Source organism: Curcuma longa, chromosome 1, assembly GCF_044706935.1.
Source record: "Curcuma longa cultivar G26 ecotype Majalengka, Jawa Barat chromosome 1, ITB_CL_G26_1.1, whole genome shotgun sequence".
Classification (NCBI taxonomy): domain Eukaryota; kingdom Viridiplantae; phylum Streptophyta; class Magnoliopsida; order Zingiberales; family Zingiberaceae; genus Curcuma; species Curcuma longa.
This window is the reverse complement of record NC_133861.1, coordinates 128,216-146,385: the sequence shown is the minus strand read 5'-3', so window position 1 is coordinate 146,385 and position 18,170 is coordinate 128,216. Positions and strand designations below refer to the sequence as shown.

The 18,170-nt window shown below is 39.7% G+C and overlaps 1 pseudogene; it reads right to left on the bottom strand.

Annotated features, from left to right (window-relative positions):
• Window positions 1–13,412: 13,412 nt before the first annotated feature.
• On the bottom strand, window positions 13,413–13,984 carry LOC141811980 (protein CUP-SHAPED COTYLEDON 2-like; annotated as a pseudogene).
• Between the last annotated feature and the right edge of the window lie 4,186 nt (window positions 13,985–18,170).

The window sequence follows — 18,170 nt, the reverse complement described above, 5'->3', positions numbered from 1 at the left end:
CTCAATTCAACCTGGTTAGCCAAACCACATACTTAACTTGATCCTAGTTCCATAATCAAAACTCAGGTTCGATCTGCTAGTGCTTCCTGCACTAACAGAATGTTACTTTACGTGAAAGGGACCTGCTCTGATACCACTTGTTGGGACCGAAGCGTTTGCTAGAGGGGGTGAATAGCAATTTCTCGATCTTTCTATGCAATATAGTTAGCGGAAGCAAAATTCAATCTATAAAAGAAAGAACAATCGCTAACCCATTTGATTTACTTGGTATCCACCTCTACGAAGTGACTAATCCAAGGATCCACACACACTGAGCACCTTTCCACTATGAAAAACCTTTCCTTTCAAAGAGCACTTTGAAGGCGGAGAAACCCTTACAAATCAATCTCTTCCTTTCACAAGATGTGTAGTAAAGTTTAGAGGAAGAGGAATATGAAAAACAAGTATTGGAGTTCGTGTAAGAATGAAAGAATGTGAACCGCACCTTCTCCAATCGTTAAACTGCGTTTTTATAAGATTCTGGACATCAGTCGACTGCTCCAAGGGCTAGTCGACTGATGGGCTTCCAACGGCTCTTTAATTCGCATTTAATTGGTCAGTTGTCACCTAACGATAGTCTACAGTCGACTGCTCACTCGACTGATCTTTCTGTGCACTTCGGCATGCTTCTGGTCAATATCCAATCGACTGAAACTACAATCCAGTCGACTGAAACTCTGATCAGTCGACTGAATCATAATCCTAGTCGATTGAAACTCCTGATCAGTTGACTGACTCACAATTCCAGTTGACTGACCAAGCTAAAACTCCCCTTTCAGCTTCTTATTCAACTCTTAACCTTGACGCAAGCCTTCAAACGCCTTCCACAAGCCTCGTGCCCTTCCTTGCACTAGCTTGAGACGTTTCCCTCAACTTCGTTGTGCTAAGTCTTCCTTTGCCAAGAGGCAGCGCCTCCGGGACTTCACATTTGCCAAGAGGTCGCGCCTCCGGGACTTCACCTTTGCCAAGAGGCCGCGCCTCCGGGACTTCATCATTTGCCAAGTCTTCCAACCTGAACTTTCCTGTAAACTCAATTCACACACGTTAGATCACCAACATTGCCTAACTTAAACTGATTCAGCCAAACATCAAAATCCAAATCGCTTGGGGCAAAATTGGCCTAACACTTAGTGCACTTGTTGCATGATACATTATTGTTGACCTTTGTTATGATCTAATTGTATTCAATACAGTCTCCTTATTTGTTATTGATCTGTGACAACTTGTTGATTGATGTTGAGCATATCATGGTAGATGTAGTGATTATTCGTTGAGCTACGCATCATAACATCTACATGCTAGTAGTAGGTGTTGTTGATTGTTGTTGTTGTTGGCTCTCACTAGACCATTGTTGATAGTAGTACAGGAGTGAAAGTATTATAGCACTGTGTGGGTGCGACCAGGACTAGCTAGATAGCTCTCTTGGGATATTGCCCCTCCCCCTCACGTGTAGTTGGTCAGATGTTGAAGTGGTTGATTCCTATCGTGCGCCTAGTTCATTATGTAGGTATCTGGGGATGTTGAGTGAAAATAGTGACCAAGCAGCTAGATAGCGCCCCTGTGATATTTTTTCGCTCCCCACTCACGTGTAGTGGTATGTTGTTGAAGTGTGTGCAGTTGTCCTATCGTGTGGCCAAATTCATTGTGTGGGTATCTAAGGGTGGCGAGTGTAGACAGTGATCATGCATGTTGCCTGTGATGTGTGTTTCTTATGTGCATGCATTTGCTAGTAGGTTATTTTAGAGCATTTGTTGGTAGTTTATTTATTGCATATTTGTGTGTGATTGTTGCACTTGTTTGATATATGATTGTTGCATTGTGTGACATTACATGCATTGATTGCATTTGCATGATTCCTATTACCTGTTATGTAGTATTAACCTTTTTCATTATATATTATTTGGAGAGACTATATATCCTTTGATATCCTTGTTTATTTATATATATGTTGTGCACTTCTATCTTGTATCCCACTGAGTATTTTATACTCACTACCCAGACCCTGGGGTTTCTTTGTTTTCTCCCAGGTAGCAGATAAGAGAGATTTACTTTGAAGCTTGGAGTTCTGCCAGACTGCCCCCATCTCACAACAGGAGAAGTTATTGATTTGGGTGACTTCGTATGGTTTTTTGGATTTTATGTGGTTGTGTGGTTCTGGTTTGTTTTCGATACAGTGGTTTGTGGAGTTCTTGTGCGTGGCTGTGATTTAGACTTATGTTCGTATTCGTGTGGATATGAATCTTATTAGAATTCTGCTATAAAATTTCTGTATCATAGACTCATGGAGTTTGTTGCTTGATTTTGTTGTGAGCACTAGCGGTGTGCTTTTAGATTTTCATTGTTGTATGTGGAGTGGTTGTCATTGTTGTGGTGGCTATATTTGATGCATATGTTGGATATATGGTTCGTGGTCGTGTGGGCCTTCATTCATATAGTTTAGTAGTTTTAATGTCGATTTTGTATTGTTGAGCGGTCGTGGAGGCCCTATGTTGAATTGTATACAGGAAAGTTGAATTATTACAGGAGAGATTCTGTCAAAATTTTTCAGACAGCCATCTCTCGGGACGTGACAATTTGATTGGTATCAAAACAAGTTCAGTTCTTTTAGGATTTTATATTTATGGTTTATCTGATACCAATTTGTTTGGTATCAGAGCATGGTTTCATAGTCCATTTTAGTTTCTTCCAGATTTGTCATTGTATTTTTGGTTTATCTGATACCAATTTTATTGGTATCAGAGTAGGTTAAGTTGAGTCCTAGGTTGCAAGGTTCATATTGTTTCTTTTGGATTTTCATCATATTTTGGTTTATTCGTTCCAGATTGTGAGATGGAACAGATAGCGACATGAATTCTCCAAGCAGTTGTAAGTAAGAATTTCTAGTACATTTATTCATTTTTCCTAGAAATTTATAGTAGTTATGTTACTAGGTGATATAATGGCTCCTGTACAAAATCGAGTAAGTGGTCAGCCATGGAGACGACCTGCTAGGTTTGTAGAGCCAGGGATTTTCGAGGATGATATGGATAGTCGGGAGTAGATCTGTAATCCTCCAGTTGTGGGACAGGATTCCTGAGCTCTGGAGATACCCTCATTGGATTCGGTACCGACTACTGTTAGTAAGACGGTGGATAAGAGTCGAATACCATTACTGGCAAAATCTGTCAAGGATCAACTTACTTTCTTCCAGGGGGGATCTTACCCATGGATTGCACATTCCTAGTTGGAGAATCTAACGGGTACTTTTACATATATCACTTGCATTAAGGCAGAAAAAATTGAGTTAGCTGTGTACCATCATCATGATCAAGCTATCACATGGTGGAAGACACAGAGGACTATATTCAGAGAATGGGATTTGTCATGGTTATCATTCCGGGAAGCTTTCGAGAGACAGTATTTCTCAGCGGCATTTTGTTTGGCACGGTGCCAAAAGTTTCTGAGTCTTAAGCAGGGTGATCATTCTGTTATAGAATATAGCGTCGAATTCTCTCGATTAGCTGAGTTTTGTCCACATCTAGTAGCTCAAGATGGTGATCAGATTTTCCAGTTCACCCACGGATTGGCTGCATATATTCGATTGAGGATGCCTGATTTTTCGATTAGTACGTACAGAGAGGCATTGAATTGGGCTTTGTTCATTGAGATGACTCGGCAACAGGTGGTTTGTGAAAAAGACGCAGAGAAGTCGAAGGATCTGAACTCACAGATTACTGGTTAGAAGAGGCAGCCTCAGGAATCAGAGTCTTGGGATTCTTTGAGATAGCAGAAGGGTAAACAACTATCTTCAGGATCTTCGAGTGAGTCCCAGTGGAACCAGAAGGATAAAGATAGGAAATATAATCGGTGTGGATCGCATAGTCATCTGGTGGTCGATTATCCATTGGATTACCCTATCAGTTACTTCTGCAAACTTTCCGATCATATGGCCAGAGAGTGTACTCTAAAGGCTCAGCTAGAGCCTACTGATGTTGTATCTTCTTGAGGGTGTTCTACTCAGCAGCAATCGCAAAAGACAACATAGAGGACTAGAGCCCCTCAACAGCAGCGACCCCTGCCATCTCAGCCACAGATATGTCTACTACCTGGGAAGGACCATGCAACTATACCGATAGTATTCTAGTGCCCCAGTGGTTCAGAGAATCATTACCCTTCACAGCATTATCCATCAACAATGCCTCAGCCATATATGTTACCTTTCCAGCAGTTTCAGTTTCTGACATCAGCACCTTAGAGTCAGATTCTGACGGAATGGAGACATCCTCCATCTCAACTAGTTACACACCCTTCCAGTGCAGAGGTTGGACGTGTTTATGCTATCACTCGAGAGGAGGCACAGCGGGCCGATAGATCGGTCATTCGAGATATGATTTTAATTACGATGACATTTCTATACTATAATATGAAGATAGTACATTTGGAGACCAAATTTTTGTTAATGGGGAAGAATATAAGATACAAGAAATTTAGAGTTAATTATAAAAATAAATTAACCCTAATTTTTAAGGATTAAGGGGGATTAATGAAGCCAATTAATATCAGCCCATTTAGCCAATTAAAGCTCAAATTAAAGCAGCCTAATAACCAGCCCATTTGATATTAGGTTTGGGTTCTTGTCGGGTTAAACTCGAAACCCATTAAGGAGTGTTAAAATTGCAGACATTGTTTCTCCTGAACTCGCGATTCCTCTCCTTTGTAGCTCGTGATTTCGTTCCTCTTCCCTTCCCCGATCGCGTGGTCATGTTCAACCGAAGCCGATGCCGACTCGGAGGTGAATCGTCAGTGACCAAGAGCTTCGGCCGACGAGTTGGAGTCTCACCGAGTGGCTAGATTTAATTAGGTGGCGATTGACGCGACACAAACCGGGAAGGAGCGGATCTGACCTTGATCAATAAGGGTTGAAATCCTTGTTAATTGTGTTGGATTTCTTCGGTTCTTCTTTGGATCTTTGGTTTGATTGAGCTCACAACCTGATTGGAGATCAATCGGGTTGAACTCACAGATCGGTGGGATCCTCTGAATTTGACCGCGGAGAGAAATTAAATTAGACCTTGATCAGAGCTGGATTTCAATTGAAAGGAATCGATGCTTGTTTCTAGGGCTTCAGATCTAAGGTGAGGGCACTTTTCTTGAATCTTGGTTCTGATCTATCTTGACTTGTACTATTCGATCGGGTTTAATTGGGTTTCGATGAGTTTTATGTAGGGTCCAAAAGGATGTTCGTATCTCCACAATGGCATGATATTGTCCACTTTGGGCCTAAGCCCTCATGGTTTTGCTCTTGGGCTCTCCCCAAAAGGCCTCATACCAATGGAGATATCTTCCATCCTTTTAAACCCATGATCTTTCCCATGTGTTTCAGATGTGGGACTATGTTTGCACCCTTGCAACCCAACAATCCCCCCCTCAAACAAAGGACCACAGGCCCCTCTCAAACGGAAAGCCTCCGTTTGATGTCTGAATCCTCGACCCACCAGGACTTCCTGCCCCTCGGTCCACCCTGACCTACTAGGACTTCCTGCCCAGCCGCAACCAGGACTTCATGCCCCTCGGTCCACTCGACCTACTAGGATTTCCTGCCCAGCCGCAACCAGGACTTCATGCCCCTCGGTCCACTCGACCTACTAGGACTTCCTGCCCAGCCGCAACCAGGACTTCATGCCCCTCGGTGTCTGGTCCTCTTGATTCAGACACGGGATCACCCACTTCCTTTGTTTAAGGTTCAACCCACATGGTTAGATCTAGATCATGGCTCATCCGGCGGTTAGTCCGGTGAAGAGCGGCCTCGCTCTGATACCAATTGTTGGGTCCAAAAGAATGTATGTATCTCCACAATAGCATGATATTGTCCACTTTGGGCTTAAGCCCTCATGGCTTTGCTCTTGGGCTCTCCCCAAAAGGCCTTACCAATTGTAGGGTCCAAAAGGATGTTCGTATCTCCACAATGGCATGATATTGTCCACTTTGGGCCTAAGCCCTCATGGTTTTGCTCTTGGGCTCTCCCCAAAAGGCCTCATACCAATGGAGATATCTTCCATCCTTTTAAACCCATGATCTTTCCCATGTGTTTCAGATGTGGGACTATGTTTGCACCCTTGCAACCCAACATTTTAGTGATCGTGATTTCTTGGATTTGAGTCATGTTCTATTGGATTAGAATTACTGTCTTTCTGTCTTATTGGTTTTGATCGCTTGTAGGGTTTGTTATGGGGTGTGGATCTGTTGGATCCTAGTTGATTCTTGGATTGGTCTGTAGGATTCAGTTTAGGGTTGATCTTTTATTGGATTCTTGTTCGGCTCGGATTAGTTCTTGTCTATTGGGATATGTTAATGGATTGGGTTTGATTATGGAATTGATCTGTTGATGTTGGATTTCTTGGTTTTGGTTAGATCGATTGCTTGATGTTGAATGGATGGAGCTAGATTGTGTTATGTCGATAGATCTGATTAGGTTATGGTTAGGTTAGTTTAGTGTAAATCTGGATGTAACAATTGGATTGTGGATCTAATTGGATTTAGGGAGTTATTTTATTTTGTTGCTAAATTTAAATGTATGGTTGTATTTAGTGGATGTTGTCCATACAATTTGCAGGACCGTGATTTGTGATCCTGTTACATACGAGGTGTATTTTTTGGGGTTCTTATATCGACATGCATCCATCAGGTGGGTACTCCTGTACTTGATCAATACAAGTTTTGTTGTAGTGCATGACTTATTATAAATCCACTGCTATCTTGTTGTTATCCTTGCTATACATGTCTGTTATCACGTTGTTATCCTTACTACACTCGTTGCATGATACATCACTGTTGACCTTTGTTATGATCTAATTGTATTCAATACAGTCTCCTTAATTATTGGTGATCTGTGATAGCTTGTTCTGATTGATGTTGAGTATACCATGGTAGTGTTGGGATTGTCCCGATGCAATGCGCGTGTTAACACGTTTCACAAACGTGCACAGCGGAAATAAATAAATAATTAATAACTAATTATTATCAACACATGCATGCAAAGCAGAAATAAACAGTGTACAAGGCATGGTAGAAAATTAAAATTTATAGAGAACTAAATAATTCTGCGTATACCTTCTTAGATGACGTTGAGCGGTGTTGGTATCAATCGAGCGGTCCTCATCGAAGTCCTGCCTCTACTGGTAATCCACACCAAGCTCTCGTCAGGATGGCATCAGAAGCAATGAGTCGTGTCATCATCTTTAGTACTAGTCGATGATCGATGACGATTGAATCGAAAGAAGCTTTATTCTAAAAATCACGCAACAATGTTTGTTATGATTATTCCGAGGCTTTCTAACTATCACCGAAAATCGTATTCACGATGTAGTTTTCGATGGTCAATCTTTGACCGTCAATTTAGGACAAATAACCAGAAACTCTTTCCGGTTATGATTGGAAACTCTTTCTGTAAATGATGGAATAACTATCTAAAAGTTTCATAAACTCCCAGTAGCTAACTCGCACACGGCTTCTCCGATGGTTGAAAATGATTTTTCAACAACAAGGAATACACCGAAAATAAAACATGACTCTTTCTCCTCCATTCTCATGCGGCGGAAACAGAGGACTCTCCCACACGGTCACGGCTGAAAAAAACAAGAACAAGGGAAAGGGTTTCTCTTCCTTCCTCTCTGGCAGTGGTTTCTCTCGGAAGAAACAAGGCTGGCCAGAGAAGGTGTTCTTCACTATTGTAATCGTCGGACTCAAGAGAAGAAAAGGAGGTCTAGCGGCTCTGTTCTCGCGATCAATAACGCGAAGAGGAGACGGTGGCGACTCCGACAGACACTAAGTCAATCTCCTCTGTTTTCCTTGCGCGCGACTAACAAAACCTGATGGAGCGGGTGGCACGCGACTGCCAGTGAGGACAGAAGCTTGCGACGGCCGACAGGGAGCAAGCATCGGCACCACGCAAGAGAGGAATCCTTCTTGCTTCTCTAGTGGTTGCCCAACAGGGAGGATCAGCAGCACGGTGTGGGAGGGAGACGATGAACAACTTCTCCTAGGCGGCTTTCGTGTTGCTCAGCTGATCGACAGCTAAGATCACAAGGAAGAGGGAGGCGGCAAAACCTGGTTGCACATGCAAGCTTGCGAAGAAGAAGATGAACAGGATGCGATTGCCGGCGGGGAACAGGCTTCAGTTCCGTAGGGTTTTTGTGAACCAACCGCTGCTGCGCAGTGCGAAGGAGATCATGAACAAGGCACCAGCGATCCCTTTTATCTTTGAGGAGCTACAGTAACTCCTCATAATTAGGTTTAATCAGGCTAGCTAATTAGGGTTTGAATTAAACCGATATAAACCGAATATAATGTAGCGAACCAATACTGATACTGCAGCAGACCAGGTTCAATCTTGATTCGCTTGGTTCAATAACCAAATGACCTCCGATTTGATCCAAAGTAGTTTTGTTCAATTCGTCTTCTCAAGACGAAGCTTCTCATCGCATCTGTTTTGCCAAAATCTCTTCCATTATGAACCAAACCAAGTTGGTTCAATTTGGTTCAAACCCGAATCATTTGGTTCACTAGCCAAATGATCTCTGATTTGAACGAAATCAGTTTCGTTCATTTCGTCTTCGTAAGACTAGTTCCATCATTTTGTCATTTTGTCTAGTCCAACCAGACTTTATTTTTCTCATTCTGAGAATCCAATTCTTAAACTCGTTTTAAGTCCTTTAGAGAACTTGAAGTGCATGTGACCTAAGAGGTTCCAGGTTATGTTGGTCGTCCGTAATTAAACATTAATTACGGAATGATCATGAGTGCATCTTGTAGTACATCATGATCCCCAATTGATTGAAAAATCAGTGATTGATTCCAGAACAATTCTAAACCTTTCAGCAGCTCCAATTAAACGTGTCTCGTTCCTTTCACTATCTTATACCCACTTGGTTCAGGACATGGTCTATGTGTCAGTGTCCACTAGGCTAACTACGTCACACCTACCCTAAGCTAGTTTCTTGTCCTATGGATTCAAGTTACTTGTACATGTATCCAAGAGTACCATACTCTTAACATGTAATGTTTTGGCCAAAGACTTTTGGTAACAATCCTGACAAGCGGCTGCAAGCTCTATGTCTCTTTTTCCAAGGAGCAGTCAATCCTCTATGGACTATTCAAACACCTTCGGGCACTTCGACTTATACCCAATCATCTTGGGTACACACCTCCTCGGAGATGTTTGCTTAAGGTATCAAAGTAAAAGCCTCCATGACCAAGGTGACTTGAATACCGCAAGTCAAAGGAAATTCGCACTTAAGCTGCATTGAGATCTTCATTGACATATGAATAGAACCATATGAAATCTCAAGGCAAGTCACTCCAATGAACTATTTACCTTTAACCAGCATCCACGTTTAACTCTCAACATCCAATGTCTCTAGCAGTGAGATCTGCTGCTTGGCTAACCAAGAAGTTTAAACGTGCTAGTCTCAACAGAATCGATGGCGTACGTACTCATCAATTTTTCAACTAGGGATAATTTCAATATATTCATATTTGCACATGTAGAGATGCTCATGAATTTTGATCCAATCATAAATTCTCTCATGCTATGAATCATATTGCGGGCATTCAGTATTTGAGTTTAAGATCCAATCAAACATATATGGAATGTACACTCAAATAGTGAATTGCTATTTATCCAATAAATAGTATAATCGTAAAGCAATTGCCTTAGGACACCTCTCAAATCTAACAGGTAGATGTATTGATTATTAGTTGAGTTGTGCATCATAACATCTACATGCTAGTAGTAGGTGTTGTTGATTGTTGTGTTATTGTTGGATTTCACTAGACCATTGTTGATAGTGGTACAGGAGTGAGAGCATTATCTCACTACATGTGTGGGTGCTGCGTGTTGTTGTTGTTGTTGGCTCTCATTAGACCATTATTGATAGTGGTACAGGAGTCAGAGCATTATCGCACTGCCTGTGTGGGTGCAGCTCACTACCTATGTGGGTGACCAGGACTAGCTAGATAGCTCTCCTGGGATACTTCTTCTCCCCATCGTGTGTAGTTGATTTGTTATAGGAGTGGGTGATTCCTGTCGTGCGTCCCAGTTTACTACACAGTGTGGGTGTCTGGGAATGCTAAGAGTAGATAGTAACTAGGCAGCGAGATAGCTCCTCCTGTGATATTTTCCCCGCTTCACACTCATGTGTAGTGGTATGTTGCAGTTGTACTATCATGCGCTCTAATTCACTGCCTGTGTGGGTGTCTGGGGGTGTTGAGTGCAGACAGTGACCATGCATGTGTTGGGATCGTCCCGATGCATTGCACGTGTTTACACGTTTCACAAAAATACGTAACGAAAATAAACAAATAATTAAGACTAATTATTACACAACATACACATGCCAAACAAGAAATAACATGTACAAGGCATGGTAAGAAATTGAAATTTTCTAAATAATAAATTATTCTAAACGCATACCTCGGGGATGATAACGTTGAGCAGTCTTGGCATCAATCCAGCGGTCCTAGTCGGAGTCCCGCCTCTACTAGTGATCCATGCCAAGCTCTCGTCTGGACAGCTTCGGAAGCCATGAGTCATGTCATCATCTTCGGTACTAGTCGATGATCGATTACGAACAATTCGAGAGAAGCCTTATTCCAGAAACCATGCAACAACGTTTATCATGATCGTTCTGGGGCTTTCTAACTATTACCGAAAATTGTATTCCCGGTATAGGTTTTGGTGGTCAACCTTTGACCGCCAAATTAGGACAAACAATCAAAAACCTTTCCAATGATGATGGAATAATTGTCCGGAAGCTCTTCAAGCTTCTGGACTGTTCGAAGATGGGTCTGCCATTCGAGATCTTCTTCTCCTTTCTACACGGTCAAAAACAATGGACTATTTTCCTCTTCTCTCACATGGTCGGAAAACAGACTGTTTTCTTCCTCTTCCACAAGGCACCGCGGGCGGCCAAATCTAGATGGCAAGAACATTTCTCGCGATATTCTCCCGAGCCTCATGTGGAACCAGACAGTGCAAGCGGCGCCTCCAAGCGGGCGGTGTTGCTAAGTGGAGGAGGAAGCCTCAGGGACGCTGGAGAAGAGTTTCAACGCTCCACCCTTTGCTTCTCCGACGACTTGGTAAGCAGAGAAGATCGACAGACGACGGCACATCGCGGGGCTGGATCGCGACTTGACGGAGGCTCGATCACGGCTGGCACGCAGTGTCACGGCTAATAGGCAGCGTCGCAGCTCTGGAGAAGGAGCAGGAATAGGGGTTGTGCGTGATCGACCAAAGGAAGTCCACGATTGACCGGAGGAGGGGATCGCGTCTCACGCGATTGGCGACGGTGAATCTCCTATCCAATGATGCCCTCGCATGATTAGGAGAAGCGGCAGACCGCGCAATGCTGCTCTGTTGAAGAAGATGAACAACATCCTCCTTTTGGTTTCTCGCGATTGGGACAGAACTCCCTTGTGTCGTCTAGGGTTTCTCTCCTCCACGCCGTCGGCGACATCGCATAGAGACGGAGCAGCAGCAGCGGACGGTGCCGGTGACATCGCATAGAGACGGAGCAGCAGCAGCGGACGGTGCCGGCGACATCGCATAGAGACGGAGCAGCAGCAGCGGACGGTGCCGCACATAGGAAGAAGAAGATGCAACAGGGCAAAATTGTGATGTAGTTATATTGAGAAGCTACAGTGCCGCATAGGGTTTGGGCTGAACTGGGTCGGCGCGTGCGGGCTGAACCGGAGGAAAGAAATTCGGGGAAAACAAGTTTTAGGGTTACTGTAGCGAACCAGTTCAAACTTGGTTCGCTTTGTTCAATAATCAAACGATCTCTGATTTGACCCAAATCAGTTTTGTTTAATTCGTCTTCACAAGACAAAGCTTCTCATCGCTTCCAATCTACCAAAATATCTTCCATCATAAACCAAACTAACTTGGTTCAATTTTGTTCAAAATAGAATCATTTGATTTACTAATCAAACGACCTCTGATTTGAACGAAATCAATTTTGTTCATTTCGTCTTCGTAAGACGAATTCCATTATATTATCCTTTGTTGGGTCCAACCAGACTTTATTTCTCTCATTTTGAGAATCTAATATTCAAACTCATTTTAAGTCCTTCGAAAAACTTGTTGTGCATGTGACCCAATAGGTTCCCGGTTATGTTGGTCATCCATAATTAACTATTAATTATGAAACGATCATGAGTGACACCTAATAGTACATCATGATCCCCAATTGATTAGAAAATCAATGATTGATTCTAGAACATCTTTTGAATCCTTCAGTAACTACAATTAAACGTGTCTTATTCCTTTAACCATCTTATACCTGTTTGGTTCAGGACATGGTATATGTGTCGGTCCCCACTTGACTGACTACGTCACACCTAGTCCAAGCCGCTTTCTTGTCTTGTAGATTCAAGTTACTTGTACATGCGTCCAAGAATACCGTACTCTTAACATATAATATTTTGGCCAAAAATTTTTAGTAACAATCCTGACAAGTGGCTACAAAGTATACGTCTCCTTTTCAAGGAGCGGTGAATCACTATAACAAATTTGACTTTCTGCAACGTGCAATTAAACTATCCGTGGCGTACATCACAAGCTGCATAACCCTAAGCTGTTGAAAATTATAATACATCTGCAGCACGCGTCCCACGCACTATGAAAAATTACATCCTAAAAATTATATTATTACGGTACAATATACCTATATACACAAATATAATACAAATACAAATAATATAACCTGCTCAAAGCTTTATCATTTATAATCCAACATACAAATACCATATACAAATATCAGATAAAATCACATTCACAATTATAAAATCAGAGCTTAAACAATGTGCATATATTTCAGAGATAATCATCTACATTTAGTTACATGAAACAATCCAAACAAAAATTCATCTTTACTATAAACAGTATATGATCAAATCTATATCAGTTAGACAAAACTATAAACATTGATGCCCAAGTAACTGTGCTTCCTATTGCATCCTCAAGAAAAAATATCTCTTCGTTTGGTCGAATTAGCTCCACCTCCTCCACGAAAACTCTATCAATCCAAACTTTCCAATAAGATCCACCAAGAGGAACATGATATACTTTTTCTTTTGGATCTGTGGATGCAATTCAACCTTCTACAATAGATCCATCAACAGACCAATGAAGTAGCTTACATTTAGCATTAACACTGATATCTCTAACACTCACCTTCTTTAGTTTTGATTATATAACAATAAAATGTAATTAATGATTAAATAAATTTTATAATAAAGTATGCTATAAATAATAAACGAAAGTATAATATTGTGTTAAAATAATTACCTGAGCTGCAACATTACTATCGCCACTAATATAATTTCCAATAGTACCGCTACCAATGCCACCATGAAGCGCGTTCCGCAAGTATACAGAATGTCGTCAAGTAATAAAGATATCGAATCCACAGGGACGTACGTACCATCGATGGAGATCGAGGCATCTCCAGTTTGAGCTCATGCATCACTCAATTCGTCTTCGCCCCGTTGGGCTCTTCCTCTGTAGAACACCAGCGTCTTCCTCATCCCCACCGCGCCGCCCGTCGCCGGGTCGCTGACCTCTCGGTCCTTCCCCGTGGCCTTCCAGTAGCCCGACTTGGTCGCGCGGTTCGTCCGCGATCCGGTCGCGTACTTGCGGTCGCCGAAGCTGAAGAAGTACCACTCGTCCGCCCCCAGCTTGCCCGCATCTGCACAAGCCCGGCCGTCAGTGGACCATGAACAAGCTTAAATAACGATCGATGGGCTCACCTGGGAGCTCCCATGGTTCTTGAATGTGTAGGTCGATCTCCACCATAGTCCTTTCCTGGTTGCTGACCTTCTTGGAGAGGTAGTGGCACACCAGCTCGTGGTCGTTCGAGTGGAACCTGAACCCCGGCGGCAGAGCGAACGCGATCTCCCTCAGCTCCATGTCTCGAAAGCTGCCTGAGCGAATTGAATTCTCTAGACACAAATAAAGGCAGAGAGGAAAGAAGGAAGGGGACGAACCAATTAAGCTTGCTTATAATTCTAGGGTTTAGTGGTGGAGTGTTATTTTAATATTTTTTTAAAAGGACATAATAAAGAATAATTATTTTTAAAATTTCTGCCCATTTTTAATTGCCACGTGTATGTTGGCTTTGACGCAGACAAGGAGCGACCTTGGTCATGCAACAAGCAATCTGTCTTGTTTAATTATATCCAACGTTAGTGTCAAAGATTTATCCTTATCAAATCATTTATTTATTTTTGGATTCATGGAAGCACATTTGGCAAGTCGAAGCAGAAGATCAATGTAGATATCGATATCTTTCTTCACTCTCAAAAATTATTAAAAAAAAAATTTTAATAAATTTAAAAAATACAATTAATCAGTATATAAAAGATATTATCTCAACTTTATTAAAATTTAATTCTTATCATTTTATCATGTACTATTAATTTAATTAATATATTTTAAAAATAAAATCACACTAAATTAATACCGATTCGGACGGCTTATTTGATTATTTCATAAATTTATATTTTTTTATTTTTTATTTCCAGTCCACCTATCGGTTCAAGAAAATCCGCGCAGAGCAATTTTCTTTAATATTTTTTTTTGTCAAAAAACAAAATAAAACAAAACGCAGGCTGTCTGTCGCAAGCTGTATGTTGTCCTTCCTTTTTTTTTTTTTTTTTTTTGTTTTTTTTATTATTTCTTTGTGATGGGATTTTCAAATCAAAAAGTCTTCGATGTTGTAGCCAATCCAATCAAATCTTTCTCTTCTTCTGTATTATTTTTATTATTTATTTTTTGTAAAAAATAATGAAATATGATATCGAATCGGAATGTGAGATGTGGCGATAAGATCGATGGACATCAGGACATGGCGACCACATCCAATTATTATATGATAAAATATCAAAGCAATATTTTTTTTAAAATAATATTTTTTAAAAAATATTCTCTCATAAATATCCTTAAATCTATTCGAATTTATCTCTTATCTACTGAAAACTAATCAATCAAATGCTAACATACTATATAAACTATAAATTAAAATATATTTTAAAAATATAATTTTTTTAAGAAATAATAAAAATGTAAATTTGTATGAATTGTGCCATGAATTTTAAAAAACATACATAAAATTAAAAAATATCAAAAAATATAATAAATTTTTAAAAATAATAGAGATCAAAGTGATACAATTTTGATAAATTTAGGAGAAAATATTTTTTAATAAAAATAAAAAGTAAAATATAAATTTAACAAGATGATAATTTTATTCAAATTGGATTATATAGTAATTTTAGATTCATCTAGCAATTTTATATAGCAGTTTAGACAAAATTACTGTAGATTATTTTTGACCTATTTTTATCATTTTGAAAATATAACTATATTGCTTCAAAATTTTGCTCAAAACTATTATATTACACTTTTAAGTCATTTGGTGGCTTTAAAAATCATAGATGAAGTCCAAATGATCTGATAGAGTGTGCAAATATCTATTCAAAATTTAAATAACAATAATTGTTTTATAATTTTAGATGAAATTGTTACATAATCTTTTTTTAGTCATTTGGGCACTTTGATATCATGGGTAGCTTCTCATACTCTCTAAAAGGGCATTTATCTATTTAAATCCAAAAGTAATCATATAATAATTTTAAATAAAACTACTATATAATTATATTTGAGTTGTTTGGTCACTTTGAGAAAATGAGTGAATTTCAATGCCTTCTAGAATGCACCGCTATATTTAAATTCAAATTTTTAATTAAAAAATTATCACCTAACATTATTGACCAAAATTAATATATAAACTACTTTGTAATCGTTTGATCACTCTATGCATCTATTTATTTAGATTCAAAATTTGACTAAAAATAAGCATGTAATAATTTTTGAGAAAATTATTATATAATTATTTTTGAATGATTTGGTCATTTTAAAAGTATGGATAGACTCTAACCTCACATATATCTTCTGATTTAAAATTTCACTAAAAATGATCAAGGATAAATTATTGCATGATTATTTTTTAACCATTTGTCACTTTTAAATTATTAATAGACTTTAATGACCTCCTATAGTGCATTTATTTATTTAAATTCAAAATTTTACTTAAAAAATGATATATAATAGTTTTTCAAAATTGCCTTATCACCATTTTGAGTTAATTGGTCCCTTAATTAAGCATGAATAAACTCTAATGACTTTTTAAAATGTATTTATCTATTCAAATTTAAAAATTGACTCAAAAAAAATTATGTAATAATTTTGAAGAATCACCTATTAAGATGTGTCATTCGTTCAAATTCAATATGCATTTATCTATTTAAATTCAAAATAATCATATAGAAATTTTGGACAAATTTTTTTTTATTAAAGTGCATTTATCTTTTAGATTCAAAATTTTAGAAAAAAAAGTTATTTCTTATTATGGGAATGAAATTATTACATGATTATTTAAGTTCTTCGATCATTTTGAAAGCATAATAAACTCAAACAATCTTATAAATTACATCTGATGGTACCCGAGTTATTTTCAAAGTGATCGGTTTCGCCTTTCGATCAGCGAGATCCAATTTCGAGCACTCCAGAGAGGTCAGCATCCCCAAGCACTAAATATGCCCAATATCCCTGAGTAATAAGGGACCAACATCCCCTAGCACTACGTATGGCCAACATCTCTGAATATTAAGGAGCTAGCATTCCCAAGCACTAAGTATGATCATCATCCTTGAACACTAAGTGGCCAGCCTTCCAAAATACTTAGTGCTGGGACAACCTATTTGGGTTCGGGAGATGTACCTTAGGTGCTTGACAAAATTGGTACTCGGCTTTAGCTCTTGATAATCGAATAGACAAGCATTGTTCACATGGAGATTATCTTCAACGGTTGTCACCCTTTGGTCCACTAACTGAAAAAGGGATAAAGGATGATTATATAACATTCCACATGGAGATTCCACTAATGATTGTCCCCTAACCTCCTCTCAAAAGAAAATTCTGATGGGCATGCACTAGCATCCTCGAAGGCACAGCTCAGTGACTGTCTTGTTCTTTAACCGTCTCTCCGAGGATATCCACATGGAGATTCCTTTTCACAAGTTATATAACAACATAGGAAGGTAGGTTAGAGGTATGATTTTCTTCTCACACACGGAGGCAACTCTTCTCCGTTACACTCTCATTTTTTCTCTCTCAAATCTCTACGAGCTTTTCATTACTATGCCCCAGTTCTGATTTGAGCGTCGGAGTGGTTGCATCAATAGAGCCGACCAACCTTAACGTACATTCCCTTATAGGCTACTAGAGTTTGGCCAACCAGTTCCACCGTAACCTCGATTTAAGAAGCGTTTAGGAGAGGAGGAGCCCGAGTAAGTGAAAAGGGCACCATCAAATTGACATCGTCTATGAAAAAATCTTACAAAAAGTCATGTAGTTCATACTCAGAGAATAGTGATGGAGAGACAATTTGAGAGATTAGCTGAATCTCGTCAACCCTCTTTGCTAGATGTTATTGAGGGCGTTGGAGACCCAATTTCCCGAGAACATCTCTCCCATATGGTTGCCACTATAGTAGAGAAAATTCTACGACAAGGTAAAGCCCTTTGTGTTGAAGGGGAAAAAGAAGTGTTTCCAACTGAACGATTGCTTGGTTGCGAGCCCATGGTGCAAAGCTCAAGGGGGATACTTCTGTGTACCGCCCCATAAACGACCAGTTCATAACGAGCTTATCGAACCATTACCTATAGCATATCACCCAAATAATCAACCCATTGGTAACAAGCGCCATCAAGCCAATATTTGCTAGAAGGGTAGTTACTCATTAAATGCCCTTTTCTGAAGAAATTTGAGGAAAGAATTACTTTAGAATTTCTAGCCGCCACATGTACTTGAGTATAATGGCTCTATTAATCTCGAAGATTATTTATACCATTTTGAGAATGTCACTCTGCTACATCAATATATAGAGGGTGTTAAGTGTCAAGTTTTTTTTACCACTCTGATTGGACCAACTCAATAGTGATTCAATGTATTGCAGCTAGGGGTCATACAATCTTTCGATGATTTTGCAGTAACATTCCTGTTAAAATTACCTGTTGTTGCGTGCCACGACTCC